Raw genomic sequence first — 24,922 nt, forward strand, 5'->3', positions numbered from 1 at the left:
GGCGAACTCCGAACTTAACCATCCCAACTGATGGGAATTCACTCCTAGGAATATGATGCGGGGGTCGCGAATGTTGATGAAATGTCTCAGTGTCCAAATTGAAAGAAACTATGCCACTATCCCACTGACAACAATCCTTCCAAAAAATACAACCATGTGCGTACACACCTGAACTCCGAAAAATATAAGGAATCTCCCATGCTATGTTCCTCCATCCTTTCTTGTTTCCTAGAGTATGTATTTGAACTTTACCATCCATGTGAATTCGAACTACCTTGTACTCATCGGTACGTTGACAGTATCTGAAACCCCCAATTACAGGATACCAAGAAAGTACTTGATCTCGTGCAATAATTGGGATGCATAGTTATGGAAGATGTAGGTTCTCACCAGTTTCTGGATTCATAACATATACATGATCTTGTATGACGTGGTGTGAAACATAAAAACAGACCAGACCATTGCAAGATCCAACTATTGGGTGCAACTTAGTCAAATCTTCATGGGTTCCATCATTCGGGGCGTCGTGATTGTTGGTTGTTACGATCGGGCTGAAATCTTCCTCTCTATAAAAGAGTTGAGTAACTTCTTTCCCTATTCTTGGTGTGACACCAAAAAGGAGTCCAATTCTTTTGTCCCCGAGGATAGTATTCCACTCTTTGGAAACACATTTTCTTGCTAAAATGTTTTCTGCAGTTTGGAGGTGTTGTAGTATCTCGGTAGTTAATTCCGGCAACATATCCATCACTATTATACTGATGAAAGATTATCAAAAAAAATTTTTTAAAGCATTTAAGATTGTCTTAATAATGTAGAATGCTACAAGCAGATACGAGTAATGCTTATATAGACATCCAATACACCTGTTGGAAAATGGTTGCGTCCTTGATGAGCAGGCATTATTTGAAAGGTCGCGTCTTTAATGAGCAGACAAGTAACGCATATTTGCATGTTTTATCTTTGAAAGGTCGCGTCCTTAATGAGCAGGCAAGTAAAGCATATTTGTCTGTTTTATCTTATAAGCGGTTATAGCTTAAACCTATAACTGAATTTTTATTTAAAAGGAAGCAAAATCTAAAGGATAACCATTACGTCATGAAGTAGGTAAGAAAAGACACCAATTCACTAATGCTGACCTCCTGGAATTAGAATACCCGTCACGACAACATCTTAATATTTACAACGGCATTGGTTGATAATATAAAACAGGAAATATCCATAAAATACAAAACGTGAATTTATCACTACAAATATGGGCTAATGGTACCATAATTTATGTATCTCTCTTTTTGCCCATTTATGTTATGGTTTTGTGTTTTGGTGTCAAACACCAGTTTCAAATCAATAATTCGTCTGCAAAAAAAATCCCGATTAGTCACAAAATCTTTTTCATTCGTGTGCATTTTCAAGAATATCATCATTGATTTGTCTATCAATCACTTATATCATTTGCATCTCAAATTCTCACTTCTTTTTACATTTTTCTTTTCCCCTCTCGTATTTTATTATACTATGAAGAATAAACCAATATGGTTGGTCAACTGGTACAGTTGACATGAAGAATAAACCAATATGGTTGAGTCAACTGGTACAGTTGACATGAAGTGAATGGATCAACAACTCTTGTTGACATGGTACGGTTTATAGAAGTTTATTTGGGTTGCAAGTATTACTGGTTTTAAGAGTTTATTTACGTAAGAATTGTGTAGAAGTTTCTTTGTTAAAGTTTGATTATGTTTGGAAAGTTATTTTTCTTGAGAGTCAAGTTTGTTACTCATATAAATAGGTTGTTGAGCCATGAGTCGAAATACATCAATCAATAGAAGTTTGTTTGAGTTTTAGTTCTGTGTTCCTTTCATCAAGTCTTTGATATCATATTTTCTACAATAATGAACACATAAAAGTCTCCTTATAGATTCGCAAAATTTATAACCATAAATACAACTGGAATACAAAAATGCCTCCCTATATACCAAATTGACCACAATAAAAGAAAATCCCCCTCTAAATTAGTCGGGAATATGTTTAAAAGCATTAACTCCATTAAATAAAATACCAGCCATTATTACCCAAAATAAGACCAACTATGATTCTTCAGATTTCAAAAACAACTTTTAGTTCAAACAAGATACGAAAAAAAAATCAAAGATGGGAAATAGTACTTTTAAAAATATATAGTATATATATATTGAACACCAAACTACAATACTCTAATCAAAACAAAAACAAAAACAAAAACACTACACTCGGAATATGTTTGTGGCATGGTCATCATCAATACATGTTTCCGATTGTCCTCTAAAATTCCTCAACGAGACGGCGCTCCTCATGTGAGGAATAACTCTAACCTTTGCCCACCTTATCTCCGCAATTTCTGTCAAAGTTCTGGTGAGTTCATTATAACGCGCTAAACAACGGTTGTTTTGCAATATGACGTCGTTGTTCTTTCCCAAGGCTATAAGCTTATAAGGCGGCCACCATAGATTCGAAGGCTCTTCCAAGACAATGCTCCTCTTAAGTTTCCAATTCCATTCTACACCGGGTGCCTGTGCATGAATATCATTATCCGAAATGGGTGCCCAAAAATCAATCCGGAGATCATAAATATCGTGAATGTTGTAAAATAAAAGGCGAAACTCCGATTCAGTAATCGGACGTGAGTATCGAGACACGAGTCTCTCATCGAATTCTCAACGGAGAGTACTTTCTCTCAGAGTACATGTAGATATGTAGTCTCACGACTGGACAACGGCATATCTCATGAATACTGAATACTTTCAGTGATTATTTCTATATAGCATCACGAGATGGACAGCTCCTAGACAGCTTGCTCTGCTAGTATAGAGCGATAATATCTTCAGGAACAAACAACGAGTTTACCCTGACTATATAAAGGATATGACTTACCGAAAAGCTCATATCAGGATAATTAATGCTCCTAGACAGCTCTCTCTGCTAGTATAGAGCCACAAAGTTAATTATTCCTAATTAAGATTGATTCTGCCGTGACATTCACTACTGAATTCCCAGAATAATCTATTATTGCTCCTATTCCATGGTCGAATCCACGACTGGTCCCATGGAATGGCAATAACAATTGATCCTATTCCATGGTCGAATCCGCGACTGGTCCCTTGGAATGACAATAACAATTTTTCTGATTCTATGATCGAATCCACAGCTTGATCTCATAGAATAACAATAACTATATTATCTCATTACTCCGATTTCATGATCGAATCCACAACTGGTCTCATAAATGGTAATAGATAAACCTTAATTACTCTGATTCTATGGTCGAATCTACGATCCCATGGAATGGTAATGCTCACTTTATTATTCTGAATTCGTAGTCGAATCCTCAGCTGATCCTATGAATTAATAATAAACATCTTATTACTCAGTTTTGTGAATTATTCTCCACTGAATTCCATAATTAGTAATAAATAATCAACAACTGGGCGTCTGATCTACCTCTAAGTAAGCCCCGATTCAAATGGTGAAGGTGTATTCAACGATGATACACTAACAGTCACCGCACGAACGAGTATTTCAAAAATACAACGAAACGATAAACCTATGCAAAATAGAGAAGAAAATAATAAATAATTAAAATATTGACCAAGGTGCTGGGAGCACGGACACACGACCGACCGACCGTGTCATGGTTAATCCCACGCCAATTTTATATTTTAATGCATTTTTATTTTTTTCCATGATTTGATGAAAATCCTCTCATTTTATCAAATCTCCTTCGTCTCGAGGAAACTCCTCGATTTCATGGTACTACCATAAATCCATAAAAAATAATATAAAATTAAGGAAAAAAGTCTGCGGCGTGACCATTGGCCAACCGGCCATGCCTTGGTCCCAACCGGCCCCACACCCACGATTCCTTATTATTTTTTTATTATTATTATTTCTCCAATTTCATGAAAAAACTCCCTGATTTCATGGTATTTTTGCACAAATCATCAAATAATAATAAAATAAAAACAAATCATGAAAACTTGTGGGACCGGGCCTTGGCCGGCCGGCCATGCCCTAGCTGGTCCCACACGCCCCTTTGTTTTATTATTTTATTATTAGTTTTCCTTGAATTCATCAAATTCCTTGATTTCATGGGACCGGGCCCTAGCCGGCCGGCCATGCCTTCCACGGTCCCACACGCCCTTGTTTTATTATTTTAATATTTTTTGCTTCCTTGAACTCATGAAAACTCCTTCAATTCATGGAAACTCCCAAAATTCATCAAATTTCTCAAATTCATGAATTTTTCATAAAATCATCAAAATATTATAAAATTAAGGAAAAGGCACCACGGGACCGTGGTCACGACCTGCCGACCATGCATTGACCACGGCGGTCCCAGGCCTCCTCATTCCTTATTTTATAATTATTTTCATCATCTCATGGTGTTTTCCTCAGTTTCGTCGAAACCCTAATTTTGGCATATTTTCTCGAATGGATGCTGAATTGCACGCCAGAAAATATCAAAATTCTTAGGAATGAGACGCGGACGCCTTGGGGACACGAGCATGCTATCTTGACCGACCAAGATTGGCTCTTTGGTTCACGGAAGCCGGTCCCATCAATTTTCACAGTTTTGACCTAATTTGCACAATTGCTCGTATTAGGTCCAAAACTCTCCCAAACACTTTGGATTTTCATGAAGTGATCGTCAGGCGGTCACGGGACAACCCAGGGCCGGTTTCATGACTCCATGTTCGGTCCCTCACCTCGTCATAATTAATTAGTCTTTCTCACCTAAGGCTCAGACGAGCATTTTTAATAAATGATTAAACCAACATTTAATCATTCTTTCACCAACAAATCGTCAACTCTTCAGGAGTTCTTCGTATTTTCTCACGTGAGCATATGGACATTACATGGTTGATCCACGGTCCCATGTAATCGCTCCCTCCTTCATCCCATGGTTGAAATTCTGACGAACCATGAATTGATCATCAATTGATAAAATTAGGGTTTCCGAATCCAAGGATCATCATTACAGATTCTAACCTTAATAATTTTATGACGACCTCATGGTCATTAATTTTATTAATTATGCTCGGTTCAACGACCAGTATTCTAATTAATATTTTTGGTACGCTGCCAATAATCCATCAGACGAGCAACACATGCTCAGACGACCAAATATTCAACAATTCATCACATGAGCAACACTTTCTCAGATGATAAATATTTGTTCAAACCAAGGAATATTGGTTCAACAATCAATATTCAACGATCCATCGAATGAGCAATACTTGCCCACTTCATCGTAAGAACTATACCTCTGTCGCATGACATGTTCAGTTCATGAGTTTCAGAACATCATGTTCAACTCAACGACTACATGGACTCATCGTCCCATCAAACCAAGAAGTCATCAATTGACTAACAAACCACGAGACGTCAATCGTGTCACTTGGGGGGATATCACTTAGGGTTTTGGTCTGGCGGTCTACGACACGTGTGTTCAAACACACAATGGAATGTAAGAAAGTCGTGCAATCAGTTGAAGGAATTCACGAGGTAGTGGGTGGAAAATCGACCAAGTCTCCACACGTTGAGCAACTGGTTTCAAACAAGATCTCCACTTCCCCACTCCTTGATTCTATCAACTGTCACACTTCATGGAATCATGGTGTCTACAATTCCAGCAATATAAATAAGTCTCTGAATCATGATTGAATCAATATCGGTATCATCAATCTCACGTCAAACTGACAACACGAGATCATCAACTCATCAATTGAGCAACTACTCTCAATTGAAAAATTTCAATCACTCAGAGGATATCGTATTCAAAATTCACACACCCACAATCTTTGATTACCATTGATTCCACACATTTCTCAGCTTCCCTCCTACAGATCAACCCATCCTCTCTCTTGTGACCGAATTTACTCTGGAACGGTCATTGTCTTGATTTAGTCCGGAGTACTACATATTGATCTCTCGAATATAAAGCACCCCCTTTGCAGCGGTGCACCTGTGTGAGGTTTAACGTTTCGCTCGGTTCGAGGAGTCTCCTCCGTACGGTCATCTCCTCAAATCCTTAAAAACTAGCAAATAGTTTTTCCCCATCTACAGATTGGCGACCGCAGTGGAAGGTCATTCTCTCGGTTGCAATCTCACAATTTCACAAGATGGTTGATCTCAGGTCAGGTTCAGTTACAAATCCTAACACAAAAACGTGCTAGCACTAGCAACAACAACAATCAGAATATCCCGGAGACAATTCCGACTTCCAACACTGATGGTGGTGATACTACTCCTCCTCACGCCGAAGGTCATCCACTGTCCGGACAACACCCTGAAGAAGTCAGAGGAGATTCACCGCCTTCCACTGCTGATCTTATCAAAGCGCGGGAGACTCTTGCAAAGAACCAGACTGACATGGCTGCTACACAGAAGGAGCTATGTAATTATCTCAAAACTCTTACTGACAAGATGTCAGAGAAGACTCAATAGAAGGGAAAGGAAAAGGAGAAATCCTCGGACGACGGTCCTGAAGTAATTCCAATCCATACAGTAGAAGACGACGAAGTCCACAAAACTGCTGCCGACAACTCATCAGCAAAGGGATCACGGAATTTCATCACTCGCGAGGATTTGGAGCACCTCTTAGAGAACCATGGAAAAGGCAAGACATCGCATGACCATCGTCATCAACCTCCTTATCCTTCCGCTACGCAGAGGATTCCACTCCCCAAAGGTTACGTTTCTTCAAATTTCACCTTATATGATGGAACTGGCAATGCTCGGGAATATGTCTCTCGTTTTCTCGAAGCCTTGGGAGAACATGAACATAATCATGTCGTCCGTCTCAAGGAATTCTCAAAATCTCTGAAAGGCAGGGCATACACCTGGTATAACAGCATCACACCAGGGACCATCAACAATTGGGGAGAAATGGTTAACGCATTTTACAGGAAATACTTCTTCGTGTCAGAACAAATCACCCTCTCCGACCTTGGAAGAATGTTTCAGAGGGTCAGTGAAAATCCCAATGATAATGTGAAAAGGTTTAGAGTCCAAGCCCTGGATTGTCATGACCCAAATGTCACGGAGCAACAACTGGTGGACTTGTTCATCAATGGCATGCTCCCGGTCTACATGGCCTTGCTAGAAAACCTTCGATTCCAGACTTTCTCAGAGCTTCACGAAGCTGCAAAGAGATCGGCAACCACTGCACCCGCTCTTTTGGAAAGAGCAAAGTCAACAAAGATTGAAGATTCAAAAGACACTCGAGGAAGCAGGCGTATGATCAACAAGCAGTATAACCTGCAACCTTCAACAAATGTTGTCGCGGAAGGGAGTAAGCGAAAAGCAGAACCACAACACAAGCAGAATTCCTCCACCCCTTCAAAGACACACAAGAAGGAGAATTCGAAAATCTCTCCTCAGTATACGGAAGATCCAGAAGCACATGATTTTCCCTGTTCAATGGAAGAAGTTAATGAAATACTCGATGCCTGGATTCAGGACGGCGCAATCAAATTGCCTTATGTCAAGAAGGAACCAACTGAAGAGGCCATGGAAAATCCTCGGTATTGTCTCTTCCATAGATACGTCAGCCATCCCACAAGTGATTGCAAAATTTTGAAGCGCATATTCAAAGAAAAGGTCGAATCCGGAGAGCTCAACCTGGGGACTGAGGGGGTGCAAAAAAAACCCCTCCCAGTCAGAACTTTTACCATCTCCGAACCTCATGTCAAGGAAACGGTCCAATCTATGATCGAACATGTCTGCGAGCTGTTGTATCTTTCGAAAGCTCAAAGGAAAGACATGTTTGTTGCACTGAACCACATCGTGTCCGGAAGACGTCCGCTGATCCAAGAGACCACCACCGGACCTTCAGCCACCGACACAGAAATGTATGACTGGGGACTGCTCACCACAGTGCACATTAAAGAAAATGAGTTCAAGAGGGCGTTCTTCGATGTTGGTACCGCTGTCAACATCATCCATTTGAAAACTCTCAGAGCTGCTGGTATTACTTGACAGGAAGCCACCTACGCTCCCATAGCAATCAGGGACCACGAAGGGATCTCCAGAGACGCATACAGCTTCATCACTCTCAAAGTTACGGAAAGATCGATCTGCACTGAGGCCAAGTTTTTCATAATCCGGGAAGACCCTGGATACGACATGGTCCTTGGGAGAACTTGGATTCATGTTGAAAGGACAACGATGCCTTCAACACATCCTGTCATCGACAAGGATTCCGAGTCGGAAGACGAAGCAGAGGACGCATCACCGTTTGAGCATCTGGAAGAAGTAAAAACTCTGATGGGACTTACGCAGGAACTTGGAGATAATCCGCACACCTTTGTCAGAAGGTTTCGAGCTCAGGAAAGTCTTATTCCTCCGCTTGCTCCAATATTACCAATGTTCAAATACGCTACTATGGTCCAGGGACTTCTCCCCATGAATAATTTAGCAGTCATCAAAAGCTACGAGTGGGTAACTTCACCTCAGCAAATTACACTCAATGGTTGGGTTCAGAACTTCTTCAAATCGGTCACTCCATCGAGAGGTTTATTGTGAAGACTTGGCTAAGCATGATCAACACTATGCTGGATACTCTCTTCGCGCGAGTGTCCATACGGGCCACAATCGAGGAATTCCATCAAAGGGAATTCCGAATCAGCGGAAGATATTCAAGGCACGATCGACCAAGCCTAACAAGTTTCATGAAGGGGACCTGGTTCTCAAAGCAGTTCAGCGCGGTCTTCATTCTACAAGGAACTCCAATTGGGAAGGACCATTCATGGTCGCTGAATCCGTGGCCGGAGGATACTACAAATTGACCAACACAGATGGCAGAACCCTACCAGTAATTCACGAAAATTGGCTCAAGGCGTTTATCTGAAATTATTGGACATTTAAGGTATTGGGCGTTTGAAGCACTCATGGTTGGGATTTAACATTTAGGATTTTCTTTCATTTGTATTTCAATTCCTCCAAAACATTTGCAATACTTGCAATCAGTATTTGAATTCAGCAATTTATCAAAATTCAGTTCATATTTCGTAAAAGAAAATCTCTATCAAATCTACAAGAAAATCCTCAACCATCAGTCAATCCAAAACCATCTAAATATCAAAACCCAAGTATAAACCTCACATCTCTCAGAAGTTCAGAAGTTCAAGAGATCAGCAAGAAAAGGCTTTCGCTCATCAGCATCCTTCAAGATTTGCAAAGCCGCCCTCTCCTTGTTCAACTCCTCGGTCAGCTTGGCAATCTTGTCCTCCTTCTCCTTCACAGCATCGTTTGGAAAGGGTATGTTCTTCTCACATGAATCCTTGATAACGTTTATTTGCTTACGAAGCCATTTCACGTTGAGGCCAAGTCTTTCTGAATTCTCCAAGTTAAACTCCCAATCAAAGAGTATATCTGGAGTCACGGTATTCCTGGGTCTCGTATGCATATCACTCACGACACGCAAGATAACGCCTACTTGCATGATTAAAGCATAAGCACGCCCAGGGTTCCTGTCAACGATCATATGGCCGAACTTCTTCCATATCGTCTCATACAAGCGTGCATATCCAATGGGAACGCTGAATCCACCGACCAGTTCATGATACGGGAGTGAAGTGTTAAAGGGAGGATCGAAAGCGACCCCTGCAGTTGGATATTCATACACTATTATACGGTTCTCGGTCACTGGAGTGGCTCCCACGACTAAAGCAACAGTTCCTTCGGTATTCTCCGCTGCTGTCTCGGTTTCTTCTATCACTGAGGCAACAACCATCTGGGTTTCCATAACAGCAGTAGCGACCTTCTCATGGCCTTGAAATAGGGATGGTTCTCTTCATCAATAACTCCGGAATGGTTAGAGTTATCATCGTTGGCTCCAGTATCCTCAACTTCGGTATTTAGCACCTAATACGAAGATTACATGAGGTTAGAGTCACGAACCAAAGGAGATTATGAAACACAGTATACCAGCAAGGCAACATCATCAAGGTTCATCATACTACATTCAAGGCACGAGCAAATAACATGAAAGTCATGAAAACACATTTTACGATGAGTCCGTCTGAAGAAACTGAACTCTGCCCTGTACTAGGAGACGAACTGGGAGCAATCTACAAGGAATCCGAGGATGGGTCATATTCCATTCTTCGTATGGATGTCCTCTATGACATGTCAAAATTTCATGACAATCCGATGAACGAGCGAGTAGATGTGGCCAAAATATCAAGTGATGCGCAATCTGAAAAAGTTCTGGAAGTCTCCTGGAAGTTTACTATTTCGCCTTTTTCAGGCTCTGAACGTGCTCAAAACTTAAAAATCTTCTGCATTAAAGCTTGGAAATTTTCCGGGCTTGAATTTGCACATGCAGATCATCAAAATCCGACTCCGGACGAAGATTCTACAGCGTTTCTATTAAAAAGCTGGGTTCTGAATTTTCTGACGACGAAATTCGACTAAGTTTTCATATATTCACATGGGTTCTCATTCATTCATTCACAAGTCAGCACTTTTATACTTCTATGAAGAATATACAGGATATATACTTACTTGAGGAGTCTCCAAAGTGTCCAAGGGGTTGGAATTGTCCACATCAACGACAAGAGGAACATCACTTCCATCCGGCTCCGAATCTTGGGAATTACCTCCATTCCCATTCCCAGAGGATGATTGAGTTCCAGAATTCTCCATCTCCATGACGACATCCTCCTGTACACGTCCTCTTACAATCAATATTTTCATCTATGAAGCACCACATTTGAACATGTGAAGAAATACTTACAGTTTCTTCGTCACTCAAATCAGCGATTGCTTGTTCAGTAGCAGAAAATTGAAGACCTTCAAGACTCGATGGAGTAAAATTCTGCAACAAAATTAACAACATTGGCTTCATGATTCTAATGTTAATAGCAATGAAAGTCACGGTGAGAAATATTGGGAACTCACCAAAGCACCAACTGGGGACTTTACGGTATTGGTAACAGCTTATAACCTTTATGCCTGCCTTCTCCGCCATGAATAACCGCCTCAGTCTCTGAGAAATCTACACCGATTCGAGGTCGTATATTACGACCGTCCTGTGGTGAAATCCAGTAATATAATCAGAATACAGTTCTTATAATTTCGTGAAGATTATATGAAGAAACATACCTGAGAGCATCCTGGAGACGACTTTCGTTTATCACCAGAAAGATACTTCAATCTTGGTCGACTGGAAATCATCTCAGCCGAAGGAAGATCCTTGAATGGAGGTCTGGGAAATCTTACAAAGCCACGCAAACGCCCAAGTTGTGGTCCCAGAATTCTACATAACCTGGGGTTACATAGGCGAATCTATCAGAACCAGGAAACCAGTAGCTACTCCCTTCCACGTGAGTATGATCCAAATGAGTCCTGAGTTGCTCAACTGATGGCTTCCTTCTCCGTATGGTTGGAACACACTGATCCATACCCATTTGTCGAGCTGCTCTATCAATATTATACTCCTCCACTGAAAGCTCTCCAAACGTGACTGATAGCAAATGACCAGGAGTGCAACTCAACATGAAAGATCTTTCGCCATCACTCAGATGCGCACCAGACGTCAAACTCGTGCCTTCTCCAGTATTGAAAGTCATCGGCTGAGAAACATAATCAGGGACTGACACCCACGGGAAAATTGAACTCAGATTCTTCATCTAACACATCAATAAAACGTATTTTAGAACGAGGCTGCTTGGTGGACCAACGCATGATCCTAGCATTATCTTTCTCAGGGAAAGTATGGCGCGCATCAGTATTCGGTCCTTGCAGAACATTACGTGGAGTAGGTGCATAATTCTTAAAATGCTCCCACATCAAAGCTTGAAGAAACATCGTGTTGGCATAACACTCAATCTTCATAGAGCCGTTCGACACACTGGAGTCTATAATCAAGGAGTCCAGGTTGTAATACAAGGAGCCTAAGAATAAACTACCTATCGGAAGTTGCTCACCTTGAGCCATCTTAATAGCAAAGGGAATCACAAAAGGCTTCAACAAGTTTCCACTGTCTTCAAAAACGTCTCTGGACAACCATAAACATAAGAAAGCAGCAATGGGTAACATACCGTCGATGGGTTTATCAGAAACCTCGTCTTTGGGCCACCAGTGTGTCAACCAGGAAGCATAGCATCCTTTACTACCAGCCTTATTCGCTTTTCCATTGCAGCTGTCAAGACATGAGAAACGGCGGTCTCCTCATCTGAAAGATCCCCAGGAAGATTGCCCGTGATCGGGAGATGCATCAGAGCCGCCACGTCTTCCAAGGTAATGGTAAACTCTCCCCATCTACATATGAAAGTGTGAGTGGGAATGCACCAGCGAGCAAACAGAGCCACAATACCACTTGCGTCATGATAAATGAACAACTCTCCAGAAGCTTGAATAGCTCTCGTCACCTGCGCCTGGTCGAGCATAGTCCTCACATGAGGAAAACCCAACATATGCCTCGCCCAGCCGGCAAATTTCTCCAAAGGTCGTCGAGAAAGCTTAAACTCTATGATTGATGAGGCGAAGACCCCTCGTTCAAGACAAAATCGAATCACTGTCTTAGGAGTCACCAATTTCTTCTGAGTAACAGTTCTGGGATTTATCAAAAGACGATACACTGGGGATTTCAAATGTTGCTCAGCTCCTGGATATCTTTTTCAAAGAATGCATCATCTATGTTCGGGACATTCTTAATCCCAGGGATTTCGTCTTCGTCTCCCCCAACGGAAGTTTCATCCATGCATGTCTCATCTCTGGAGATACCATCATCAACGCACATCTCTTCCCTCGAGGCGTCGTCAGCTTGGGAATTGGACATCTTTGCTAAGTAGCTGAAAAGGTTCACACTACATTCTACTTCAGTATGCCGTCCAGATATAAATCAAGGAAATACAAGCAAAAATGGTAACTCTTAACTCTTACCTTTTATACTTCCACTAACAATAGTGATAGTAATGCTAGAGTTAACACCCCAAAATCGTTCGTCTCTTCGAAAACTGCAAAAACGAACGAAACTTTATTTAATTTCCGAAACTGATTTTTCATGAAATCACGGACACAATTTCATAATGTGAACATTCACACAACTGACCTATGAAGTTTACAACAATAAAATATTTCATCATAAATATATTGTCTATCTTCGAAGGTTCCTCAAAACCCACGTTTCTGATTTTTCGAAAAAAACGCAATTAATGCAACTTGCATATATAAATTCTCAAGATTTTATCTAATGAAAAAAATCATGCAAATAAAATATACATCATATTTTACACAATATATGTCACGGCTACATATATATATAAAAAAATATTTTTCCTTCGTATCGTGGTTATTTGTCTTTAAAACGAAGGTTTATTTCAAAAAATATTGTGAAAGCTCACATCTCATACATATGATAAAGTTTTGTATTTACATGAAAGCTCATAAGCAAAATTTTTACCACCGGACACAAGTTCATCATACATATTTTCCTTCATGTCATCATTATTTGTCTTTAAAACGAAGGATTAATCCGATTTCATGAAAATTCACTTCTTTTATGATGAAACCTTGATATACATGAAAGATCATACACTAAGTTTTATCACTGGACCTAGGTTCATATTAAAAAAAAAAAATCTCTCCTAAATCAGGGATTATAGTTAGTTTTCAAAACTAACGATCGAACGAACATACGTTTTCAAAAAACGAGGGTTTTTTTATAAAACTCACACTAATATACACACATGTATATAACTTCATCATGATCAAAGAATGAAAACTCATGAGGATCATAAACATCAGCTAAAAAAAACGTACCTGGGAGCGCCAGCCGGAATTGGCCGACGGCGGCAACGACGGCGACCGGCGGCGGAAGGTGGTGGTCCGGCGGCGGCGGGAAAACTCTCCTTCCCTGGCGTGAAGGTGATGAAGGTGCTGGTCGTGTGTGAGGAAAAAAAAGAGGATTAATCCCTTTTATATCAATTTTATTTCCAAAACCTAATTTTCTAAGGATTTCCTTATTGGGCCCGACCCGCGAATCCTAACCGACCACGGACTTGTCATCCAAACCAGCGGTTCAACACCAATTTATGCTCATCAAACGATGCTCCAATCATGACATTGAAGCCTTCACCAAGTCGTGGTTTGCTCATGCTCTCTAAATCCGGTAACGTCTCAACTTACGACTAAGTTCAATTACTGGTATTATTATTTATGGCCGGAAAATCACCATTTAATGCTGACTAAGGAACACAACTTTCCTCACTAAGCAGGGGACTTAATGTAGATGGTGGATTTTCGACAAAGGCTAAATTCATAAATTCATAATTATACGAAACTCCGATTCAGCAATCGGACGTGAGTATCGAGACATAGTCTCTCATCGAATTCTCAATGGAGAGTACTTTCTCTCAGAGTACATGTAGATATGTAGTCTCACGACTGGACAACGGCATATCTCATTAATACTGAATACTTTCAGTGATTATTTCTATATAGCATCACGAGATGGACAGCTCCTAGACAGCTTGCTCTGCTAGTATAGAGCGATAACATCTTCAGGAACAAACAACGAGTTTACCCTGACTATATAAAGGATATGACTTACCGACAAGCTCATATCGGGATAATTAATGCTCCTAGACAGCTCGCTCTGCTAGTATAGAGCCACAAAGTTAATTATTCCTAATTAAGATTGATTCTGCCGTGACATTCACTACTGAATTCCCAGAATAATCTATTATTGCTCCTATTTAATGGTCGAATCCACGACTGGTCCCATGGAATGGCAATAACAATTGCTCTTATTCCATGGTCGAATCCGCAACTGGTCCCCTGGAATGACAATAACAATTGTTCTGATTCTATGATCAAATCCACAGCTTGATCTCATAGAATAGCAATAACTATATTATCTCATTACTGCGACTTCATGATCGAATCCACAACTGGTCTCATAAATGGTAATAGATAAACCTTAATTACTCCGATTCTATGGTCGAATATACGATCCCATGGAATGGTAATGCTCACTTTATTATTCTGAATTCGTAGTCGAATCCTCAGTTGATCCTATGAATTAATAATAAACATCTTATTACTCAGTTTTGTGAATTATTCTCCACTGAATTCCACAATTAGTAATAAATAATCAACAACCGGGAGTCTGAGCTACCTCTAAGTAAGCCCCGATTCAAATGGTGAAGGTGTATTCAACGATGATACACTAACAGTAGTCGCACGAACGAGTATTTCAAAAATACATCGAAACGATGAACCTATGCAAAATAGAGAAGAAAATAATAAATAATTAAAATATTGACCAGGGTGCTGGGAGTACGGACACCCGACTGACCGACCGTGTCATGGTCAATCCCACGCCAATTTTATATTTTAATGCATTTTTATTATTTTCCATGATTTGATGAAAATCCTCTCATTTTATCAAATCTCCTTCGTCTCGAGGAAACTCCTCGGTTTCATGGTACTTCCATAAATCCATAAAAAATAATATAAAATTAAGGAAAGGAGTGTGGGGCGTGACCATTGGCCAACCGGCCATGCGTTGGTCCCAACCGGCCCCACACCCACGATTCCTTATTATTTTATTATTATTATTATTTCTCCAATTTGATGAAAAAACTCCTTGATTTCATGGTATTTTTGCACAAATCATCAAATAATAATAAAATAAAATAAATTATGAAAACTTGTAGGACCGGGCCTCAGCCGGCCGGCCCTGCCCTAGCCCGTCCCACACACCCCTTTGTTTTATTATTTTATTATTAGTTTTCCTTGATTTCATGGTATTTCTCTCAAATTAGTAAAAATTCCCTCAAATCATCAAAATACCTAAAATCATTACAAAATTAGTGAAACTCGTGGGACCGGGCCCTAGCCGGACGACCATGCCTTCCACGGTCCCACACGCCCTTGTTTTATTATTTTAATATTTTTTGCTTCCTTGAACTCATGAGAACTCCTTCAATTCATGGAAACTCCCAAAATTCATCAAATTTCTCAAAATTCATGAATTTTTCATAAAATCATCAAAATATTATAAAATTAAGGAAAAGGCACCACGGGACCGTGGTCACGACCGGACGAACATGCCTTGACCACGGAGGTCCAACGCCTCCTCATTCCTTATTTTATAATTATTTTTCATCATCTCATGGTGTTTTCCTCAGTTTCGTCGAAACCCTAATTTTGGCATATTTTCTCGAATGGATGCTCAATTGCACGCCAGAAAATATCAAAATTCTTAGGAATGAAACGCGGACACCTTGGGAACACGATCATGCTATCTTGACCGACCAAGATTGGCTCTTTGGCTCACGGAAGCCGGTCCCATCAATTCTCACAGTTTTGACCTAATTTGCACAATTGCTCGTATTAGGTCCAAAACTCTCCCAAACACTTTGGATTTTCATGAAGTGATCGTCAGCCGGTCAAGAGACAACCTAGGGCCGGTTTCATGACTCCATGGTCGGTCCCTGGCCTCGTCATAATTAATTAGGTTTTCTCACCTAAGGCTCAGATGAGCATTTTTGAATAAATGATTAAACCAGCATTTAATCATTCTTTCACCAACAAATCGTCAAATCTTCAGGAGTTCTTCGTGTTTGCTCACGTGAGCATATGTACACTACATGGTTGATCCACGGTCCCATGTAATCGCTCCCTCCTTCGTCCCATGGTTGAAATTCTGACGAACCATGAATTGATCATCAATTGATCAAATTAGGGTTTCTGAATCCAAGGATCATCATTACAGATTCTAACCTTAATAATTTTATGACTACCTCATGGTCATTAATTTTATTAATTATGCTCGGTTCAACGACCAGTATTCTAATTAATATTTTTGGTACGCTGCCAATAATCCATCAGACGAGAAACACATGCTCAGACGACCAAATATTCAACAATTCATCACATGAGCAACACTTGCTCAGATGATAAATATTTGTTTAAACCAAGGAATATTGGTTCAACAATCAATATTCAACGGTCCATCGAATGAGCAATACTTGCCCACTTCATCGTAAGAACTATACCTCTGTCTCATGACATGTTCAATTCACGAGTTTCAGAACATCATGTTCAACTCAACGACTACATGGACTCATCGTCCCATCAAACCACGAAGTCATCAATTGTCTAACAAATCACGAGACGTCAATCATGTCACTTGGGGGGATATCACTTAGGTTTTTGGTCTGGCAGTCTACGGCACGTGTGTTCAAACACACGATGGAATGTGAGCAAGTCGTGCAATCAGTTGAAGGAATTCACGAGGTAGTGGGTGGAAAATCGACCAAGTCTCCACACGTTGAGCAACTGGTTTCAAACACGATCTCCACTTCCCCACTCCTTGATTCTATCAACTGTCACACTTTATGGAATCATGGTGTCTACAATTCCAGCAATATAAATAAGTCTCTGAATCATGATTGAATCATCATCGGTATCATCAATCTCACGTCAAACTGAAAACACGAGATCATCAACTCATCAATTGAGCAACTACTCTCAATTGAGCAATTTCAATCACTCAGAGCTTATCGTATTCAGAATTCACACACCCATAATCTTTGATTACCATTGATTCCAAACATTTCTCAGATTCCCTCCTACATATCAACCCATCCTCTCTCTTGTGACCGAATTTACTCTGGAACGGTCATTGTCTTGATTTAGGCCGGAGTACTATAGATTGATCTCTCGAATCTAAAGCACCCCCTTTGCAGCGGTGCATCTGTGTGAGGTTTAACGTTTCGCTCGGTTCGAGGAGTATCCTCCGTACGGTCGTCTCCTCAATTCCTTAAAAACTAGCAAATCGTTTTTCCCCATCTACACAAACATAGGTAGGTGTACAAAAAATGGTCAAACATAAGGTCAAATACCAAATAAAATCAGCACACTTGTGTATATTTGGCATAATTATTTGATTTGATAATTAGTTAACAGATGGGCCATATTTTGAACTGCATCATGGTTTGGTTCAGGCATCATGCCGTATCTCAATACCCTGGTCCCTGAGTCCTGACCAAAAACAAAATAGGTCAAGCAAGATCAAATCAGCACTGTGCCACATAACGCCTAAATTTTAAAGAAAAATAAAAAAGGTCTAAAGAGTTTCGAACCTCCAACCTCAAACTTAAAATAACTAAAGTGAACCACTGTGCCTCAGTAACGTTTTTGAAATTTGATTTCCCTTCAAGATATTTTATATTTTTGTTGTTGTTGTTGTTGTCGTTGTTACCGATTAACATCTAAACTGGGGTACTTATTATTGTACTAGCTAATTCCTTTGTTACTAGTGCCTTGGATATATAGTAGTATCTTTTCTTTACTACTTTAGTCAACTACATTGCACTATTTTACTCCCAATTCACATATTCTTAAAAGCAAACTAATAAATTATTATGAAGTAATATAGTACTAGCCAGTGCCTTGGAAGATCATAAATGCTTTTTTGTGCAATTTTTTTTGATTAAAATCCTAATTCATATTCTTAGAAGCAATTCTAGATAACTCTTACAATTAAATTTGTATTAAAAGAATCGATCGGTATTTATTTTTTAAAATACTGGCCGATAATATAGGATTTTATCATGTTTATGCCTTTATTCTGGACGGAACATGAAATATCAGTGATACATAAATATGAATATCTGATAATACCGCATTATTGGTCGTATCGAACCGATCAGCCGATAATAGTGGAAAGGATGTTTGGGGATCTTAGGTTGTCAGGTGTAACTAGCTTATTTGATTGGTCGGCATTATGAATTCACAAACGACTGTGATTGTCTTCGTCGACAAGACTCGATATCCAAGTTTTTTAACCAATGTCACTCTTGGACATGGCTTATTCAGCTAAACCATTTTTTACTTCGATGTCACGATCATAAAGAGTATAGTTCATCCAAAATTAAGTTTTCGAGAGTATTTCCACCAAGATAAATTGATTGATGGTAATTTTTCATTTTTTCCGATGTCATTCTTGAACGAGCTTGTAAAATCTAAGTTTCATCCAAAATCTAAGTTTCCGGAGATCACCGAGATAAATTGAATTAATTTTCTATTTTTACTGATGTTGTAGGATCAGAATCTCGCAGCAATAATGCCTCAGCGAAATTATCAACAACACAACACAACAGTATCGCAGAACAATTTCAGAAATGACATAATAAACGACGTCAGCTAAATTATGAGAAAAATGTGATGGTCCTGCGAAAATTAGAGAGTTTGCGAGATTAACATTTGTAAGGATGCGGGAATGTCGCAAGTAATATCCGAAAATAAAGGACAGATTAGTTGTCATCCACTATGTAATTCCCTATAAATAGCCGTTCAGTTGTAAAGGAAGAGATAGATCTTTTCTGATGGAGAAGCAAGTAAATAGGAGAGATAAAATCTAGAGCAGTGGTTATTCTTGATTCCTTTATATTTTCTTGTAAGATTGTTCAAAGATTCATCAATAAAATTAAGATTGTTAATCTAAAATGAGTTGAATGTTAATGAAATCTTGTGAGGGGTGTAGTGTAGGATATCCTGCAACTACATAATGGCGCTCGAAACAGGGAAGGATTGAAGATTGAAGATTATTCTAGAAAAAAATGAAGATTAATATTGAGATTTTTGAAGATTTGGAGTGATTGATTAAGAATTTTACATAATCTCTTGCAATTCATTAATATTGAAGAAATGGCTAGAAGAAGAAATACATCAGAACAACCAACTACTGTTAGAAGAAGCAAGAGAATTGCTGGATGGGAAAGAAGTGAAATCGGAAAATCAACTAGAATGAGAAATAATGGAGAAAATCAAATTCAACCACCAGTTCAACAAACACTAATACAAGGAAGGAATACAGATTATGATAGGGTGAGTATACACACTTGGCAATCAAATTCAGCAGAAGAAGTAGAAGAAGAGCAGCAAACCAGAAACCATGTACAGGTAGAGAGAAATCAAGAAGCAGATGAAGGAATAATTCATGGAGATGAGGCAATTGGAGCGTTAGAAACGTTGAGACGAAGAATACATGGAGAAAGAAGAGTTGAGGCAGAAGAACGTGCGAATCTAACAAGGCAAAATCACGAATTGAGGATGGAAAATATGAGACTACAGAGTAGAAGATCGAGAAGTATTACAAAATCATATTCAAGATCGACTAGAAGAGAGATGAGGCGAAACTCACCCACAATTAATGCCGTAAATAATATTCAAGAAGAAATATCAAATCCTAATGAAGAACATCGCGAAAATAGAGAAAAGACTGATGATCGTTACGTTCCACAAAATGAAACTTTTGATGATAGGCAAATGATAGAAATCAAGAGAATGGACAACTTCAGGGACAAAATAATCAAGATGGCGAAGGGAATCGAGAGGAAGGAAGGAGAATTTTACATGAGAGAGAAGCTCAAAGAAATCAACAAACGATTGAAGAAGAAATTGAAAGACATTATGCTGAACAAGCACGTTTAATTTGCGAATGTGAAATATTGAGAGCGGAAATGGAAGAACAAGAGATTCAGGAAACAATTCGCCAGAACAATCACGACAATCGAGAAAGAAGACGAACAAAAAACCGAAATAACGGTAATATCAATGAAGAGTATGATAGAGTACAGTGGATGGCTGAAAGACAGCGAATAGAATTGATGAGAAATGAACAAAATCATGGAGGGGAAAATGAGAGACATCATCATATGCGAATTCAAGATAGAGATAAGAAAGAGAATCGCAGAAGAAGACGAGATGAAGATGATGAAGAAGAAATGCAAAATTTCGTGAGAGAAGAAAGATATGAACGCAGAAGAAGGGAGGCGAAATTAAAAAGACCAATGGATCAAAATTCAGGTGTAAATAAACAAATATTAAAAGAATTAGAAGAAATGGGAGGAATGCTAAATAATAGAGGAGAAGTAGGCAGAAGACAACTGGATGAAGCTATAGAAGAAGCTGCGGAAACTTCATTTACATAGGAAGTACAACTAGGAGGAATACCACCGAAATGCAATTTTCCCGCATTAATCAACATTTTTGATGGAACAACTTGTGCAATTCAACACATTAAAGCCTACGTGAGGTGCATGTTGCAATGGGAAAATCATGATGCTGTATTATGCAAGTATTTCACATCCAGCTTAACAGGGGAGGCGTTAAAATGGTTCGAAGGTCTACCAAAGAATACAATAACATCCTTCAATCATTTGCAGACTACATTCCTGGGGGCATATATAAGTAATAATTCTTCGCGACCTGGTATTGAAGACGTGTTTGGATTAAAACAAAGGATTGGCGAAAGTTTGAAGCACCTAACTAAAAGATGGAGGACTATGTGTAGCGAAATGGCTGGCCGTTTAGATGAGAGATATCTTATCTTATCATTTATCAATGATATGTTTGCAACCAACCTATTGTATATCTAAATTTTCAGAGTCAAGAATACAATCACAATGACTGAATTGCGAGAACTTCAGGAAGAATATATTGCTCTAGAGGAAAGGCAAAATGAAATGGAATCATATCCGGTTGCGAACACCAGTTCACAAACAGCAAATGCAAGCTTATTACCCAAACTAATAAACACAGTGGCGAGCACATTGCAAGTACAACAAGAAAAGGTGACGAGAAACAATCAATAGAAACTGGTGGCTATGGGAAGCCGAGATCAAGAGGAGTATGAAAGAGAAAGAAATTTCTATAATCGTGGTGGAAATAACAAAATTCAAAGAATCGATCAGCCGCAAGAAACTTATGGAGGTCAAAGACAAAACTATGATAAAGGACAAGGAGGTCACAAGGTGGTATGGGAAGAAATCAAGATGCCACCTCTAAATGCAAGTGTGGAGAAAATATGGGAAGCTATAATTTTGATGGAGAATATACCAACACCATGGAATATGGGAACGAAACCACCTCCAAACCATAGAAGTCATGAGTTTTGTTCTTATCATCATTTTCATGGACATACTAAAAATGATTGCAGAAATGTAAAAAGAATTATTCTGAGAATGATAGATCAAAGAAAACTAAACCACTTTTTGGTAGGGCACCCACAATCTCAACCATTTCCACCACCACCAGAGCATCACAAAGTAAACACGTTCAAAAGAAGGAAACATTCTTCATAAAAGTTGGTGCAAAATCAAAAAATCTATTCTGTCACTCTATCATACATTCATACAAGACAATTGAAGATTTTCATGAATGTTTTGAGTAGAGTGTTCGCAAGAGATAATGATGGAAGAGAAATTATGAATATTGCGAAAATCTCGCCACTAGAGGAATGGCAGAAACAGATTATTTCTTTTACCGCAGAAGAAATCCCCGAAGGTGAAGAGGTACATGATAATCCATTGGTAGTAAAATTAGAAATTAATCCAAAACCGAAAGAAGATGAGGATGATGAAGCTGAAGATTCATGGGAAATTAATAGGATTCTAATCGATACTGGAAGCTCTGTGAACATCTTATTTTATCATACTTATAAAACTATGGGAGGAAGAGATGATGATCTTATACCATCAACATATAAGATATATGGTTTTAATGGTACTTCCAACAAGCCTAAAGGGGAGGTTACTATGCGAATTCCATTGAAGGGAATATCTTCTGAAATCCTATTCTGTTTCGTTGATGTAGAATCACCCTACAATACATTAATTGGTCGACCTTGGATACATGGGATTCTAGGTGTAGCTTCAACTTTCCACCAGTGCATCAAATTCCCTCACCCCAGCGGTGTAGGAATCATAAAGGGAGATTGGGTTGAAGGAAAGAGGTGTTACGAAACTGATGTAGAATCATGCGAAGGAAGAGCAAACAAGAAGGAAAATTGGCGACACAAAATCAAAGAGACACAAAGAAGTGAGAGGTTGATGGTGGATGCAATCGAAAGAAAAGAAGAAGAGATGTTGCGAAACTAATGCTAGCTCAGAATAAAAAATGGTGAACATACCACTACAAAGGAAGCAGTAACAGAAAATAACAAAGAAGCATAGGATAGCAAAGGTAATGTATGAATGATTGATTTGTTGCGACATTCTCGCAATAAATAAAATTCTCAAAAATACATTTTATTGAATGAAAAAATTGAGATTGCGAAATGCAAATACAATATGATGATGTGCAAGAATCTCGCAGAGATAATGAATTCTACAAAAGACAATCAGAGAACAATGACAAAAGAGAAAGGGGCGAACCTTTATAGCGTACACCCTAGTTCGCGAATACAATTTCGCAAGAGGCAAATGTAAGACCTAAAGTACGTCATATAAGGGGGTACCTGTTGCATGGCTCAGGGAAAGGCTACACCGCCACCGGAACCTGAGTCATGGAGATTTGGGGTCAATAAAGCCCATCCGGGAGAGGCACCTTGGATTATCAATTTAAGCATATGACTTAGGTTGGGCGACTAAGGTAATAAGGACTCTCTCGAGGAGTGCAGAATCTGATCAAGGCGCTGAGGTACATGGTTGAGTCAAGAGTGCCAGGGGCTTCTGGAGTGTACCTTTCCATTATTGACAAGTCTTGGCTTATACTGCACTCGGCCCGAAGAAAACCCCACTTAGGGTGCAGTCTCATAACCATAAACCCTATAGGTAAAAGGGATAAGAGGTTGTGAAAACAACTGGTTGTTGTTAAAACTGGATGGGAGGAGCTAACCTTGTATGGTAGAAGTACGCCTCCTTGAAGGGGCAACCAGGGGGGAGATAAGGGCGGGACCCTCCATTAGGGAGCTGATAAGTATCTTAAGACGCAAATGTCATGAGGATTTTTACTCGCAAGGGTATTAAGTCTTGTCATACAATCCTGAAGAGGTAATAATACTAAAGAAAAAGATAAGACGACATCAATGGGTTTTCGCATGAAAGTGCGAAGACGTCCTGCGATTTCGTCGCAAGACGACAATCTAATGGGGCTTTATTTTCGCAAGAATATTTAGGCCTGTTATATTGTCGCAACATTCCTGAAGAGGCCATAATACAAAAGAAAAAAGTTAAGGCAAGATCAATGGGTTTTTGCATGAAAGTGCAAGGACGTCCTGCGATTTTGTCGCAATGACAAGAGGTGGCATAATAAGACCTTTAACTAGGAAGGAAAAATAAGACCACACAGGGATGAGATTTTGAAAAGAATCAAAATTCACTTTGCATATGATTGCGAAATTATACATAAACAACTGCGAAGTTGAGGCACAACATAAGAAAAATCTGCAAAATATCTCATTTGGATACAAATAAAAGAGGCAAGTATGGGAATGAATGAAATTAGAAAATGTTATTTGTCTCCACATGATAGATTTACGCAAAAATTAAAAAAATAATGATTATATTGATTAATCATATTGCAAGGAAGAATTGTTTTAATTAATGCATGTCAAAATGAAAGAAACTCATATATTAAGGAATATAGAGAACCAAAAGAATTCGCAGGACGTCTTTGCACTTTCATGCAAAAACCCATTGATCTTGCCTTAACTTTATCTTTTGTATTATTGCCTCTTCAGGATTGTTGCGACAATATGACAGGCCTAAATATTCTTGCGAAAATAAAGCCCCATGACATTGCCGTCTTGCGACGAAATCGCAGGACGTCTTCACACTTTCATGTAATGACCCATTGATCTCGTCTTATCTTTTTCTCTAGTATTATTGCCTCTTCAGGATTGTTGCACAAATATGACAAGCCTTAATACCCTTGCGAGTAAAAAGCCTCATGACATTTGCGTCTTAAGACACTTATCAGCTCCCTAATGGAGGGTGCCACCCTCATCTCCCCCCTGGTTGCCCCTTCAAGGAGGCGTACTTATAGCATACACTCCCATCTGGTCTTAACAACAACCAGTTTTTTTCGCAGCCTCTTATCCCTTTTACCTATAGGGCTTATGGTTACGAGACTGCACCCTAAGTGG

This window comes from Papaver somniferum, chromosome 3 (genome assembly GCF_003573695.1).
Source record: "Papaver somniferum cultivar HN1 chromosome 3, ASM357369v1, whole genome shotgun sequence".
Taxonomy (NCBI): Eukaryota; Viridiplantae; Streptophyta; class Magnoliopsida; order Ranunculales; family Papaveraceae; genus Papaver; species Papaver somniferum.